This window comes from Sciurus carolinensis, chromosome 9, assembly GCF_902686445.1.
Source record: "Sciurus carolinensis chromosome 9, mSciCar1.2, whole genome shotgun sequence".
In the NCBI taxonomy this organism is placed as follows: Eukaryota; Metazoa; Chordata; class Mammalia; order Rodentia; family Sciuridae; genus Sciurus; species Sciurus carolinensis.
The window spans coordinates 60171458-60183693 of NC_062221.1; the positions used below are offsets into that span (position 1 = coordinate 60171458).

Here is a 12236-nt window from a genome sequence, read left to right on the forward strand (position 1 = left end):
GGAATTTCCAGGTTCCTCTAAATATATAATCATGTCATCAGCGAACAGGGATAGTTTGAGTTCTTCTTTTCCAATTCGTATCCCTTTAATTTCTTTGGTTTGTTTGATTGCTCTGGCTAGAGTCTCAAGGACGATGTTGAATAGAAGCGGTGAAAGAGGGCATCCCTGCCTTGTTCCAGTTTTTAGGGGGAACGCTTTCAGTTTTTCACCATTTAGAATGATATTAGCCATGGGCTTAGCGTAGATTGCCTTTATAATATTTAGGAATGTTCCCACTACCCCAATTTTTTCTAGTGTTTTGAGCATGAAGGGATGCTGTATTTTATCGAATGCTTTTTCTGCATCTATTGAAATAATCATGTGATTCTTAACTTTAAGTCTGTTGATATGGTGAATGACATTTATTGATTTCCGAATGTTGAACCAACCTTGCATCCCTGGGATAAAACCCACTTGATTGTGGTGCACTATCTTTTTAATATATATTTGTATGCGATTTGCTAAAATTTTGTTGAGAATTTTTGCGTCGATGTTCATTAAGGATATTGGTCTGAAATTTTCTTTCCTCGATGTGTCTCTGTCTGGTTTAGGTATCAGGGTGATATTGCCTTCATAGAACGAGTTTGGGAGGGTTCCCTCCTCTTCTATTTCATGGAATATTTTGAGGAGTATTGGAATGAGCTCTTCTTTAAAGGTTTTGTAGAACTCGGCTGAGAACCCATCTGGTCCTGGACTTTTGTTTGTTGGTAGGCTTTTGATGACCTCTTCTATTTCATTGCTTGAAATTGGTTTATTTAAATTGTGTACGTCCTCCTCGTTCAGTTTAGGTAATTCATATGTCTCTAGAAATTTGTTGATGTCTTCGAGGTTTTCTTTTTTGTTGGAGTATAGATTTTCGAAATAGCTTCTAATTATGTTTTGTATTTCACTCGTGTCTGTTGTGATGTTTCCTTGTTCATTCCGAATTTTAGTAATTTGAGTTTTCTCCCTCTTTCTCTTTGTTAGTGTGGCTAAGGGTTTATCAATTTTGTTTATTTTTTCAAAGAACCAACTATTTATTTTGTTAATTTTTCCAATTGTTTCTTTTGTTTCGATTTCGTTGATTTCGGCTCTGATTTTAACTATTTCCTGTCTTCTACTACTTTTGGTATTGGTCTGCTCTTCTTTTTCTAGTGCTTTGAGCTGTAGTGTTAAGTCGTTTATTTGTTGATTTCTACTTCTTTTTTTGAATGCACCCCATGAAATAAATCTTCCTCTAAGTACTGCTTTCATAGTGTCCCAGAGATTTTGATATGATGTGTCTTTGTTCTCGTTTACTTCTAAGAATTTTTTTATTTCCCTCCTGATGTCTTCTGTTATCCATTCATCATATAATAGTGTATTATTTAGTCTCCAGGTATTGGAGAAGTTTCTGTTTTTTATTCTGTCATTTATTTCTAATTTCAATCCATTATGATCTGATAGAGTACAAGGTAGTATCTCTATCTTCTTGTATTTGCTAACAGTAGCTTTGTGGCATAAAATATGGTCTATTTTAGAGAAGGATCCATGTGCTGCTGAGAAGAAAGTGTATTCGTTCTTTGTTGGATGGTATATTCTATATATGTCTGTTAAGTCTAAATTGCTGATTGTGTTGTTGAGATCTATAGTTTCTTTATTCAATTTTTGTTTGGACGATCTATCCAGTGGTGAGAGAGGTGTGTTAAAATCGCCTAGTATTATTGTGTTGTGGTCTATTTGATTTCTGGAATTGAGAAGGATTTGTTTGGCGTACGTGGATGAGCCAATGTTCGGGGCATAGATATTTATGATTGTTATGTCTTGCTGATTTATGCTTCCCTTAAGCAGCATGTAATGTCCTTCTTTATCCCTTCTGACTAGTTTTGGTTTGAAGTCCACATTATCTGAGATGAGGATGGATACTCCAGCTTTTTTGCTGTGTCCGTGTGCATGGTATGTTTTTCCCCATCCTTTCACCTTTAGTCTATGGGTGTCTCTTTCTATGAGATGAGTCTCTTGCAGGCAGCATATTGTTGGATTTTTCTTTTTAATCCAATCTGCCAGTCTGTGTCTTTTGATTGATGAATTCAGGCCATTCACATTCAGGGTTATTATTGTGATATGATTTGTATTCCCAGTCAATTGACTCATATTTGTTTTTGACATGATTTGGTTTCTCCTTTATTTGGCTATTCCTTTAGGCTAGCGCCTCCTGTTGCTGATTTGCATCGTTGTTTTTCATCTCTTCCTCATGGAATATTTTGCTGAGAATGTTCTGTAATGCTGGCTTTCTTTTTGTAAATTCCTTTAGCTTTTGTTTATCATGGAAGGATCTTATTTCATCGTCAAATTTGAAGGTAAGTTTTGCTGGGTATAAGATTCTTGGTTGGCATCCGTTTTCTTTCAGGGCTTGGTATATGTTGTTCCAGGCCCTTCTGGCTTTTAGGGTCTGGATTGAAAAATCTGCTGATATTCTTATTGGTTTCCCTCTGAATGTAATTTGATTTTTTTCTCTCGCGGCCTTTAAAATTCTGTCTTTATTTTGTATGTTAGGTATTTTCATAATAATGTGCCTTGGTGTGGGTCTGTTGTAATTTTGTATGTTTGGAGTTCTATAAGCCTCTTGTACTTGGTTTTCCATTTCATTCTTCAGATATGGGAAATTTTCTGTTATTATTTAAAAATATGGAACGCTTCACGAATTTGCGTGTCATCCTTGCGCAGGGGCCATGCAAATCTTCTCTGTATCGTTCCAATTTTAGTATATGTGCTGCCGAAGCGAGCACTGTAAGTAATTTCTTAAAATTAACAGAAGAGTTGGACATGGATATTTAGTCACACATCTCACAGGCTCTGTCTTTCATGATCTTAATCATATTCATTACCACTATTAGAGGTACTACAAATAAATTACTATTAAATATAATTCAAGCAGTCAGGAACATGTGACAGAATTAAGGTACATATAAATTTCTAACTCATTTTCATTTTCATAGCAGTATTGTGAAGTAACAAAGTATCTTCAGCATATAGACTTCATAATCATAAGTGGTACATACTGTGTTACATATTGTGCATTCTACATGTGTATGTGCACACCTGTGAAAATATATTCAAATTAGTTATAAAAATTATATGTGAATGTATAGTTTTTGCCCCAATTTTTATTTTGGCAAAATATTCAGAATTAAAGAATGAAGTTATGCCTAGTCTTCTGTAAATGAATAAGAGCAAGGGTGTGAAAATGTAAGAAATGGCTAATGATGGTAGAGAACAGGGTGGCAAGGATGTAGGATATATGAGGGGAAGTGTCTGGAGAGGGTTGTAAAAGGCAGCTGGGTCCATGCTGGGAGGCGCTGTTCCTATCCAGGCTGCAGATGTGGTTGGGACCTGGAGGCTGATTGAATGTCGGCAGAGGAGGGTCAGCTAGTTCAGAGTTTTCAGTTTGGATGAGTGAGTAGAAATAATTTTATTTACCTAGAAATGTGAGCAGAGGGAATAACTCAGAAAATAGTCAGAGTTCATGGAAGAACAGCTACTCCAACCCTACAGCTGATGCTGGAATGTGTTGATTTAAGCAAGGAAAGAATCTAAAGATGCCCTCTCCACCCTGATACACAGAGCTTCTGCTGTTATCTGTGTTAGGCTGCATTTTTAGTTCCTGGTTCTTGTTGTCTTACCACCTTTGATGTCAATCAAAGATAGAGAGTAGGCAAGGGCTCCTTGGGTCAGACAGGAAGGATTTGGGCTTGAGTGGGTACATAACAGGTCTTTCAAAAACTCTGTGTTCCTTCTGTGGTACATCTCAATTAAGGAAATTTCTCTTCTCCCTAGATCACACACTTGCTGCACTTCAGGAATTTGATTTCTCCTCCCTTAGTTACACATTCTCTCACTGCACTTAAGGAATTTGAGTTCCTTCCCATCAGTTTGAATCACTCTTTGGCAATGCTGGACTCCTTTGTAAATGCACCCCATCCCATCTCTCTTATTTTTGTCTTGTGTACACAAGTCTAGTGTTTTCCCCAGGTCCATTTTTTTTTTTTGTGTGTGTGTGTGTGTGTGTGTGTGTGTTGTTTCTTTTTCTTTTTCTTTCAACATCCTGGCTGTCTCCTTTTAGTATAAGCAACATAATGCCATGGAGTTACTCCTTGGAGAAGAAAAGGAATTTTGGTTTTAGTTTTCCATTGATGACTGATCAGCTTTACCTCATTGGCTTCTGGCTACTCATTTATTTAATATACGACAGGGTTGAAATGAACTCACTTTACTGACTTTCCTTCCCATAACATTTTGACTCTTAGTTTGTCTCAGGTGACCTGCCAGCATATCCATCTGTTTTCCTATCAAGTCAGGATTCTACATTTATTGTACTTCATTCAAATAAACTTCTTCATTTGTTTATGCAATGTATATCTGTTGAATTAGTTTTGACTGTATGCCAGCCACCAGGACAAACACAAAAAATGGGGCAGGCAAGAACAGTACCTTTAGGGTTCACAGTGTAACTGAGAATATACATGAGACTTCACAAGTGTGATCAAAGTAGCTGAAGACAGAGTGAAAGTACCAAGGGATTAAGACAGAGAGATCCTTTCCAATCAGAAAGAGAACCTTTCAAGGAGGACTTACACTGGACCTTCAAAAACAGGAATTACCTGTGAATAAAAAAGGAAGAATGCTCTAGAACAAGAAAACATCACCTAGAGTATCTTGATATTGGAGAGAACAAGGATTTGAAAAAAAAGTTCTGTTTAGCAGGGGAAGAGATAACGAAGGAAAAAGAAGTATAGAGAGGTGAGTGTGTGGCCAGATTTTTTTTTTACAGTACATTTTGAGCCATCTTAAAGTTTTGGACTCTATCCTATGCACATTAAAAAGCCCCTGAAAGGTTTGCATTTTAAGTGTTTTAATTTGAATTCATAATGATAATGAAAATGAAATTAATAAATTTTTATTTCACATTTACCTCAGAAACAACTATGAATTCTTTACATAAAGTGCCCTAGTTAAGCCTCACAACAACTGTGTTAGTTTCCTAGGGCTGCTTACAACAAATTACCACAAAATGAGTGTCTTATAATAAAAGAAATCTAGTCTCTGACAAATCTGAAGCCTACAAGGCTGAAATCAGCAGGCCGTGTGCGCCATGAAGACTTCAGGACAGACTCTGTCCGTGCCTTTTCTTTGCTTCTCGGGGTTGCCAGCAATCTTGGCACTCCTTGCCTTGTAGGTACACCATTCCAGCCTCTGCTTTATCTTCGCATGACATTTTCCTGACTATCACATCTTCTTCTCCCTGTCATTGCCTCTGCAGCACATTTCCCTTTTACAAAGATGCCAGTCATGACTTCAGGGCTACTCTCATCCAGTATAACCTCACCTTAATTTATTTCATCTGGAAAGGTGCTATTTTCAAATAATGTCCCATTGAAGATCCTGGGGAGACAGAGATTTTGAAGTCGCCATTTAACCTAGTACAGTGAACTTCAGAGGTCCACCCAGTTGAGAGGTGGTGACATAGGCATTGTGAAGTTAAGAAATGCATTCAAGGTCAAAGGTCAACATGCAGCAGAGCTGGATTGGTAGGGAAGCCATGTAGGAAACTACTGCACCAGTGGTGATGGTGGCAGGAGAGATGGAAAAGTGTGAATGGTTCCCACGAATAGTGTTAGAGTACAATTAATAACATTCGTTAATAATTGTGATGTGAAGAATCAGTGAATAGGGGGGAGTCAAGAAAACTTCCAGCTTCTGACCTGAATGTCTGGATGGAAGTTCTAACATTTACAGCAAGAGAGCGCTGGACAAAAGAAAGGGAAAATTTGATGTGCCTGTGGAACATCTAATTGCAAATGGATGTAATGGTGTAGTACTCAAAAGAAAGGTGTGGACTAAACTATCAGAAAACTGAAATATTTGTTCATTACTCACCAAATATTTATGAGTGCCCACCACGTGTCAGTCACTATTATAGTCATCAAGGGCACAGCTGTGATGGGCAAAGTTCCTGTTTTCATGGAAATGCATTCTTGACAGGAGGGACAGACAATAAACAAATTATGTAGCATAATTCCTATCTGGAATAAATGCTGAGTAGACGATAGGGGTGATCTGAAAGAGAATGATTGGTAGAGATTGCCTTCTTCGATCTGGATCGTAAGAGTAGATTTCTCTGAGGAGACACCAAGTAAACTGAGACTTCCATAAGATGAGGAGCTTACCTCATGGTTGTCAATGTACAAACACCTAGAGGCAGGCATGACCTAGAAATTTGTATGGTCAGAAAAAAGGCCAGGCTGGGCATGGTGACACATGCCTGTAATCCCAGCAACAGGGGAGGCTGAGGAAGGAGGATGGAAAAGTTTCAGCCCAGTCTCAGCAACTTAGCAAGGCCTTGTCTCAAATTAAAAATAAAAAAGGGTTGGGGATATATCTCAGTAGTAGTACTCACCTGGGTTCAATCCCTGGCACCTGAAAATCAAAAATAAGAAAAAAGTGAGTGTGACTGGAGTATAAGGAACCAAAGGAGTGGGGAAAGTAGTGTAGGATGCAGCTGGCATGCTGTGGAGCCATGAGTGGGGTGTGTGTGTATGTGATTGAATGTGTGTCTTTGTGAGAACTATCTTCCAAAGACACACACACACACACACACACACACACACACATCATTTTGTTTCATTTAAAGTTTCTTTTAAATTTTGTTTTATTTATGAAAGCTATTGCCTAGGGAGATAGAGTAGAATGAGAAAAAACAAATGCCCCTGGCACTGGACGGAAAAGAGGGAGTCAGACCAGAAGGAAAAAGTAAAATGCTTTCATTTCTGTCTCTCCCTTTATAATGGAAGTGGTTTTCCCATAGCCAAGCAAAGTGTCTTGTGCAAAATGGTGTCAACACGTATTTAACAACTTGATTTGAAGTAGATGAAAAACAATAGTAAAATCAGACTCCCGTTTCTGGTATTTTTCACCAATAACCTCAAGGTTTTATTTTTTCTAAGGCTACATTATTTGCTATGTGACTTGACTGTTTTTTTTTTTTTTTTTTTTTTTTCTCCACAAAAGGAATATAGAATAATTTCCTAACCCTTAACTTGCAAATGCAAATAGTGTAACCACGTGACTGCTGTGACCAGTGACACAAGGTTGAAGCGACAGTCCTATATGCAAGCAGTTCATGCCTCCGTTTTAAACACATGCACTTTGGCTACCACCATGAGCCTGGCATCCAGGAGTATGAGAGATGGGTGGAAGGCAGCCTTTCCAGCTGTGCTCCCCCAGTCAAGCAGAGCCGCCTGCTGACCTGCAGGCATGAAAGCAAGTCAGCCTAGATCAGCTTAAATCAGCCCAGTCTGCCCACAAGCATGGAAACTGCAGCAATTGATTGGTGTTACAGCCATTGGGTTTGAGGATCTTTTGGTACACAACAATAGGTTCACCAAACTCTGAAGGGATGACCTAGTTGAACAAACTGGGATAGTGAGGAATTGATGGGCAGGTCAGGACAAGGCATGGCAGAGCAGTTAGTCATCTCCCACATCAAAGTACCCAATACTTCATGGAGGTTCTAAGAATCCAGTAGAATCTAGTAGAAATATTTGCAGGTTTGGTTTAAAAGGAACCGGTTCTTGAGACATGATTCATTTTATTCCCTACATAAAGGTATTCAAATTGACCCAAAGTCTGGTTGTGAAATAATAAAACTTTTTTACACAAGAGCTTTGCTTGAGGTTTAAAAATCATGATTTATAATGATGTGAATTTCATAATAAATGTTGGATTGAATTAATTAAATTATTTAGCATCTTAAGCATATTGAAAATGATGTACTCAGTCTTAAAAGGGAAGAATGTCGAAGCATATGTTGAAAGCAATTAAGAATTGCTAATTTTGATTTTTAAATGTTGAAAAAATGTATTTGATACAAAAATCAAAAGAACATTCAAAGGTCATGAAAAATATAATAAATAAATGGAAAAGTCTCTGGCATTAGGATTGTGCAAAGTTGAATTTCAACTTTACCTAACTAGTCGAGGTGGCCTTGAGAATTCATCTCTTAGTCCTATAGGGAATATGATTGACAGCTCAAGCTGCTGGCTTTGAGATCCATTTCTTTGATGGGACTGAAGCCATTTCTTCGTAGGCTGACCTGACTGAGTGTAGTGGTAGAGACACTAGGCTGACCTATTTACTGGAGTCAGGAAACTCTTGGTCAATAATTTGGTTCAAGGGCTCTCAAAAATTTTATCCAGACTTCCTTACAGGCAGACAGCCCAGGATGCTCTAGCCCAATCTTCTCTCTCTCGTTCCTTCATTTTGGGCCAGACCTGTACTGTGTTCTGGTCCCCTCAATCACAAACTTCTCCAGTTCCCTACCAATTTTTTTCTGGATTCACACTGAATTTTCTTTATTCCTCTGTTATAACACAAATCATAATTTGACAGATAAATAGATAAATAGAGGATAGGTAAGTAGGCAGATAGGCGAATAGTTTTCCTGCCTTACCTGTAGCACTCCAAGATAAAAGGAAATTAGTTACTAATTGCTTTCTTTTTATAATATATAGGGAATTCCATTTTTAGGGTGATTGTAGGCCTCAGGAAAAATGAGTGAAAACCACAGAATTCACATTTAAATTCCACCCAAAAGCACAGCACCCCCACCAACAGTTCCCTCCAGTGCAGTATATATGTTACGGCTGAAGAACCAACAACATATAATTATTAACCACATTCCATAGTTTATAAAGGTTTACTCCTTGTCTCATTCCTTCTCTGGTTTTTAACAAATTTTGACTACAAGGGTGTTTCCTTTAATTTAATTAATTTCATCTTGGAACTGCTTCTTGAGAAGCCCAACTAATACACTGACTTCTCTTGAGTCTCAGTTTCTTCATGTGTGAAATATGACCGAAGACATAGTATTAATGTACTGTTTAAATGAATCAATGAATTTAAAGCATAATTGTACAGTGACTGGCATTTTAGTAAAAGTTGAATGAATTGATTGAATCTTTTTTCATTGTTATTAATTCTTAAGGGTTTTGTTTTTTTATGTAAAAAAATTGCAACTCATTAGTAGACTCTGGGCTGAGAACTGTTTGTTCCTAGAGAAATATAGAGATAAAATAAATGAAAAACAAAATAACTAAGAAACAAACCATATACATATATAAGGGATACATATATAGGGATTTATATATACATATAGGTAAACATATATAGGGATAAAATAAATGAAAAAATAACTAAGAAACAATATACATATATGTATACATATATACATATACAATTAACAAGAACATAGTAGCAAAAATCACAAACATAAAATTATTTCATCTGTTAGCTCTCTAAAGTAGAAGGTAATATTGATTCAGGATTAAGCAACCCAACCTTGGGGTTATTGGGCCATTGGAGATTAAGTTATCTTTGACTCAGTTAAACTGAATCATCTTTTCCCAAATGTAAATCAAAATCTCAGGAAGAAGTCTAGAAAGTGCAGTAAAATGTTTTTCTTGGCTTGAATTATCCCAGTAATTGAATATATTCTACATACACATAGGTAATTGATGGCCTTAATTTGATAGTGAGTATAATTTGGGATCAAGCTTTTCTCAACATTATTTGTCTGAAACTGAAACTGCAGAGCAACTGAAGGAGTAGTTTGCTTTAAAAAAATACAGGGGTGGGGAATAACTTAGTAAAATGTAGTAAGAGAAAGGGAGTTCAGAATTACTTCTTTCACTTCAAACATGATTATAATTTTTAAAGAATAAGGAAGGATTACTAAGGGAATTTAGTTTTTCTTTTCCTAGATCTTGTACCTGGCACATGAATTCTCAATAATTTTTTTATTTAATTATGCTGGAGTAGTTCAGAAATAGGATAAGTGATTGGAATCATTTTTATTTAGATTTGCCTTAAAACAGAAGGACGAACAAGATAAACATTCAAGGTCATTTACAGATTTAGGAATATTTATGACACCACTTTGGAATGTTTAATTTAACAGTAAATTCTACTTTCTTTAGCAAAGTTCTGTTTGAATGTTTTATTCCAGATGGAGATAATCAGGTTAACTTCTAATCATGTAATTAGAAATCAAATTAGCTATGGTTGAGAACAGTGGTACAGAATACTGCAGTACTTGAATGTGATAACTTTCTTTCTTTAGTGCCTCAATAAGCCAAACTACAATTCTGGGACATGAAAAGGACATTTGAATATTGCAGTTGCTTTCAGAATAATTTTGGGTCTCCAGTGAAAATCTCTCAGAGTTTATCAGGACTCAGGTGTTTACTCAGAAAACAAAGCAAAACAAACAAAATAAACACTCTTCTTATTAACAATTGCCTTCAGGCAATGTGTAGATCACTGGTTTAAAGCAATTAAGATAGTGCTAAATTACTTTGCAAGACTCTTTTCTTTGACTCTTCAGAAACACACCTGACTCTGACTCAGAAACAGACCTGACTTTGGTGCCAGATCTAGAAGTCCTGTGGCTTTAGAAAGGCCCTTGACCATGACTTAATTTTCTCTTAATCGAGTTCTAAACCCATAGTAAACACTCAATATTTGCTGATTAAATAATTTTGTGAAATTGGATCAATATCTACCCCCAGATACATATTGTGAGTATTGTTGCAAAGTCACAGACAACCACTCAGGCGACCATTTTGTGTTTTGCTGTTTATTGTATTGACTGCCATCTTCATCCTAGTTTAGTCTTAGTGACTTATTGTGAGTAATCTACTCCAGTAACCTCTTAACTAGTCTTCCTGTTGTCATTCTTTTCTCTTCCACCAACTTTTTAGACTACTACCCAAGATATTTTTCCAAGATATAAATTTTATCATAACAAGGTTATGATGCCAAAATTCCCATAGCTTCTCAGTATGATTTTTATGGTTATAGTCTTCAAACTTTTTTGTTCTACAAACCCAACAGTAAATAAGTAAACAAATAAATGAGGAACATATCCCAAAAATGTGCATAGTTAATTGTTTATCCTCATGGGACAAAAAGTTGCTGTATTTTTTATGTTGTAAACATCCAACAACAAATCTCAGAAGATGTTGTGGTCAAGCTGAAATAAGCACTACTTTCAAAGTTTATAGTAATTAAGGTAACTCTTTAAATATTCAAGACAAAATATACATGTAGTATAAAGTTCATTTTAACAACTGAGCTATCAAATAGTCCTCTCAATATTTATCATCTTTATTTATTTATAGTTTTCTTAACCAGACTTAGTTGTTGTTTTTATTTTCCCCTTTGTAGTGATGAGAATAGAATTCAGGGTTTGGCAATATTTATCGTCTTTATTTATTTATAGTTTTCTTAACCAGACTTAGTTGTTGTTTTTATTTTCTCCTTTGTAGTGATGAGAATAGAATTCAGGGTTTGGCACACACTAGACTAGGCTCTACCACTGAGCTACATCACCAACCCAATAGATTTATTTGTATCATTTTTATTCATAAAGTTCTGTCAATGAGCTGGTTGAAATTATAAAGTGATAGCCCTACTCTTCTCATGGAATTTACCTACTCCTCTTTTTTCTTTAAGTAATTTTTTTTAGTTGTAGAGGGACACAATACCTTTATCTTACTTATTTATTTATTTTTCTGTGGTGCTGAGGATGGAACCCAGTGCCTCATACACGCTAGGCAAGCGCTCTACCACTGAGCTATACCCCAACCTGAGTTTACCTACTCTTACATGAATTATCTTATCTTTAACCCATTGTTAGTATAAGCTGTGTTTTCCACTGACTGCTATAACAAATTTTCACCAACTTAGAAGCTTTAAAAAAAACCAGAAATTTATTCCTACAATTCTAGAGGCCAGAAATCTAAAATCAGTGTCCCTGGGCTGAAATGAAGGTATTAGCAGGGTTGTAGTCCCCCAGGAGGGCCTAGAGGAGAATCTTCTTGATTTTCCTAGGTTTTGCTGGCTATAAGCATCCTTTGACTCATGACAATGTCATTCCAATCTTGGTTGCTGTGGCTAAATTGTTTTCTATCTGTATCAAGTATCCTTCTGCCTTCCTTTTATAATGATTCAATTAGCTACATTTAGGACCCACCCTGATAATTCAGTATGATCTCTCTATCACAATGTCCTTAATTTAATCATAGATGCCTTTTTTTTTTTTTTTTTTTTGGTCATATAATGCAACATTCACAAGTTTCAGGTATACGGATGGAGTTATCTTTTGGGGAAGCCATTAATCA

At 36.3% G+C, this 12236-nt stretch overlaps 1 non-coding gene across 1 annotated transcript; it reads right to left on the bottom strand.

Moving 5' to 3' along the window:
* Positions 1-2679: 2679 nt before the first annotated feature.
* Positions 2680-2786, bottom strand: LOC124993870 (U6 spliceosomal RNA). Its single transcript, XR_007110384.1, has one exon. It is a non-coding gene; the product is annotated as a U6 spliceosomal RNA (small nuclear RNA).
* Between the last annotated feature and the right edge of the window lie 9450 nt (positions 2787-12236).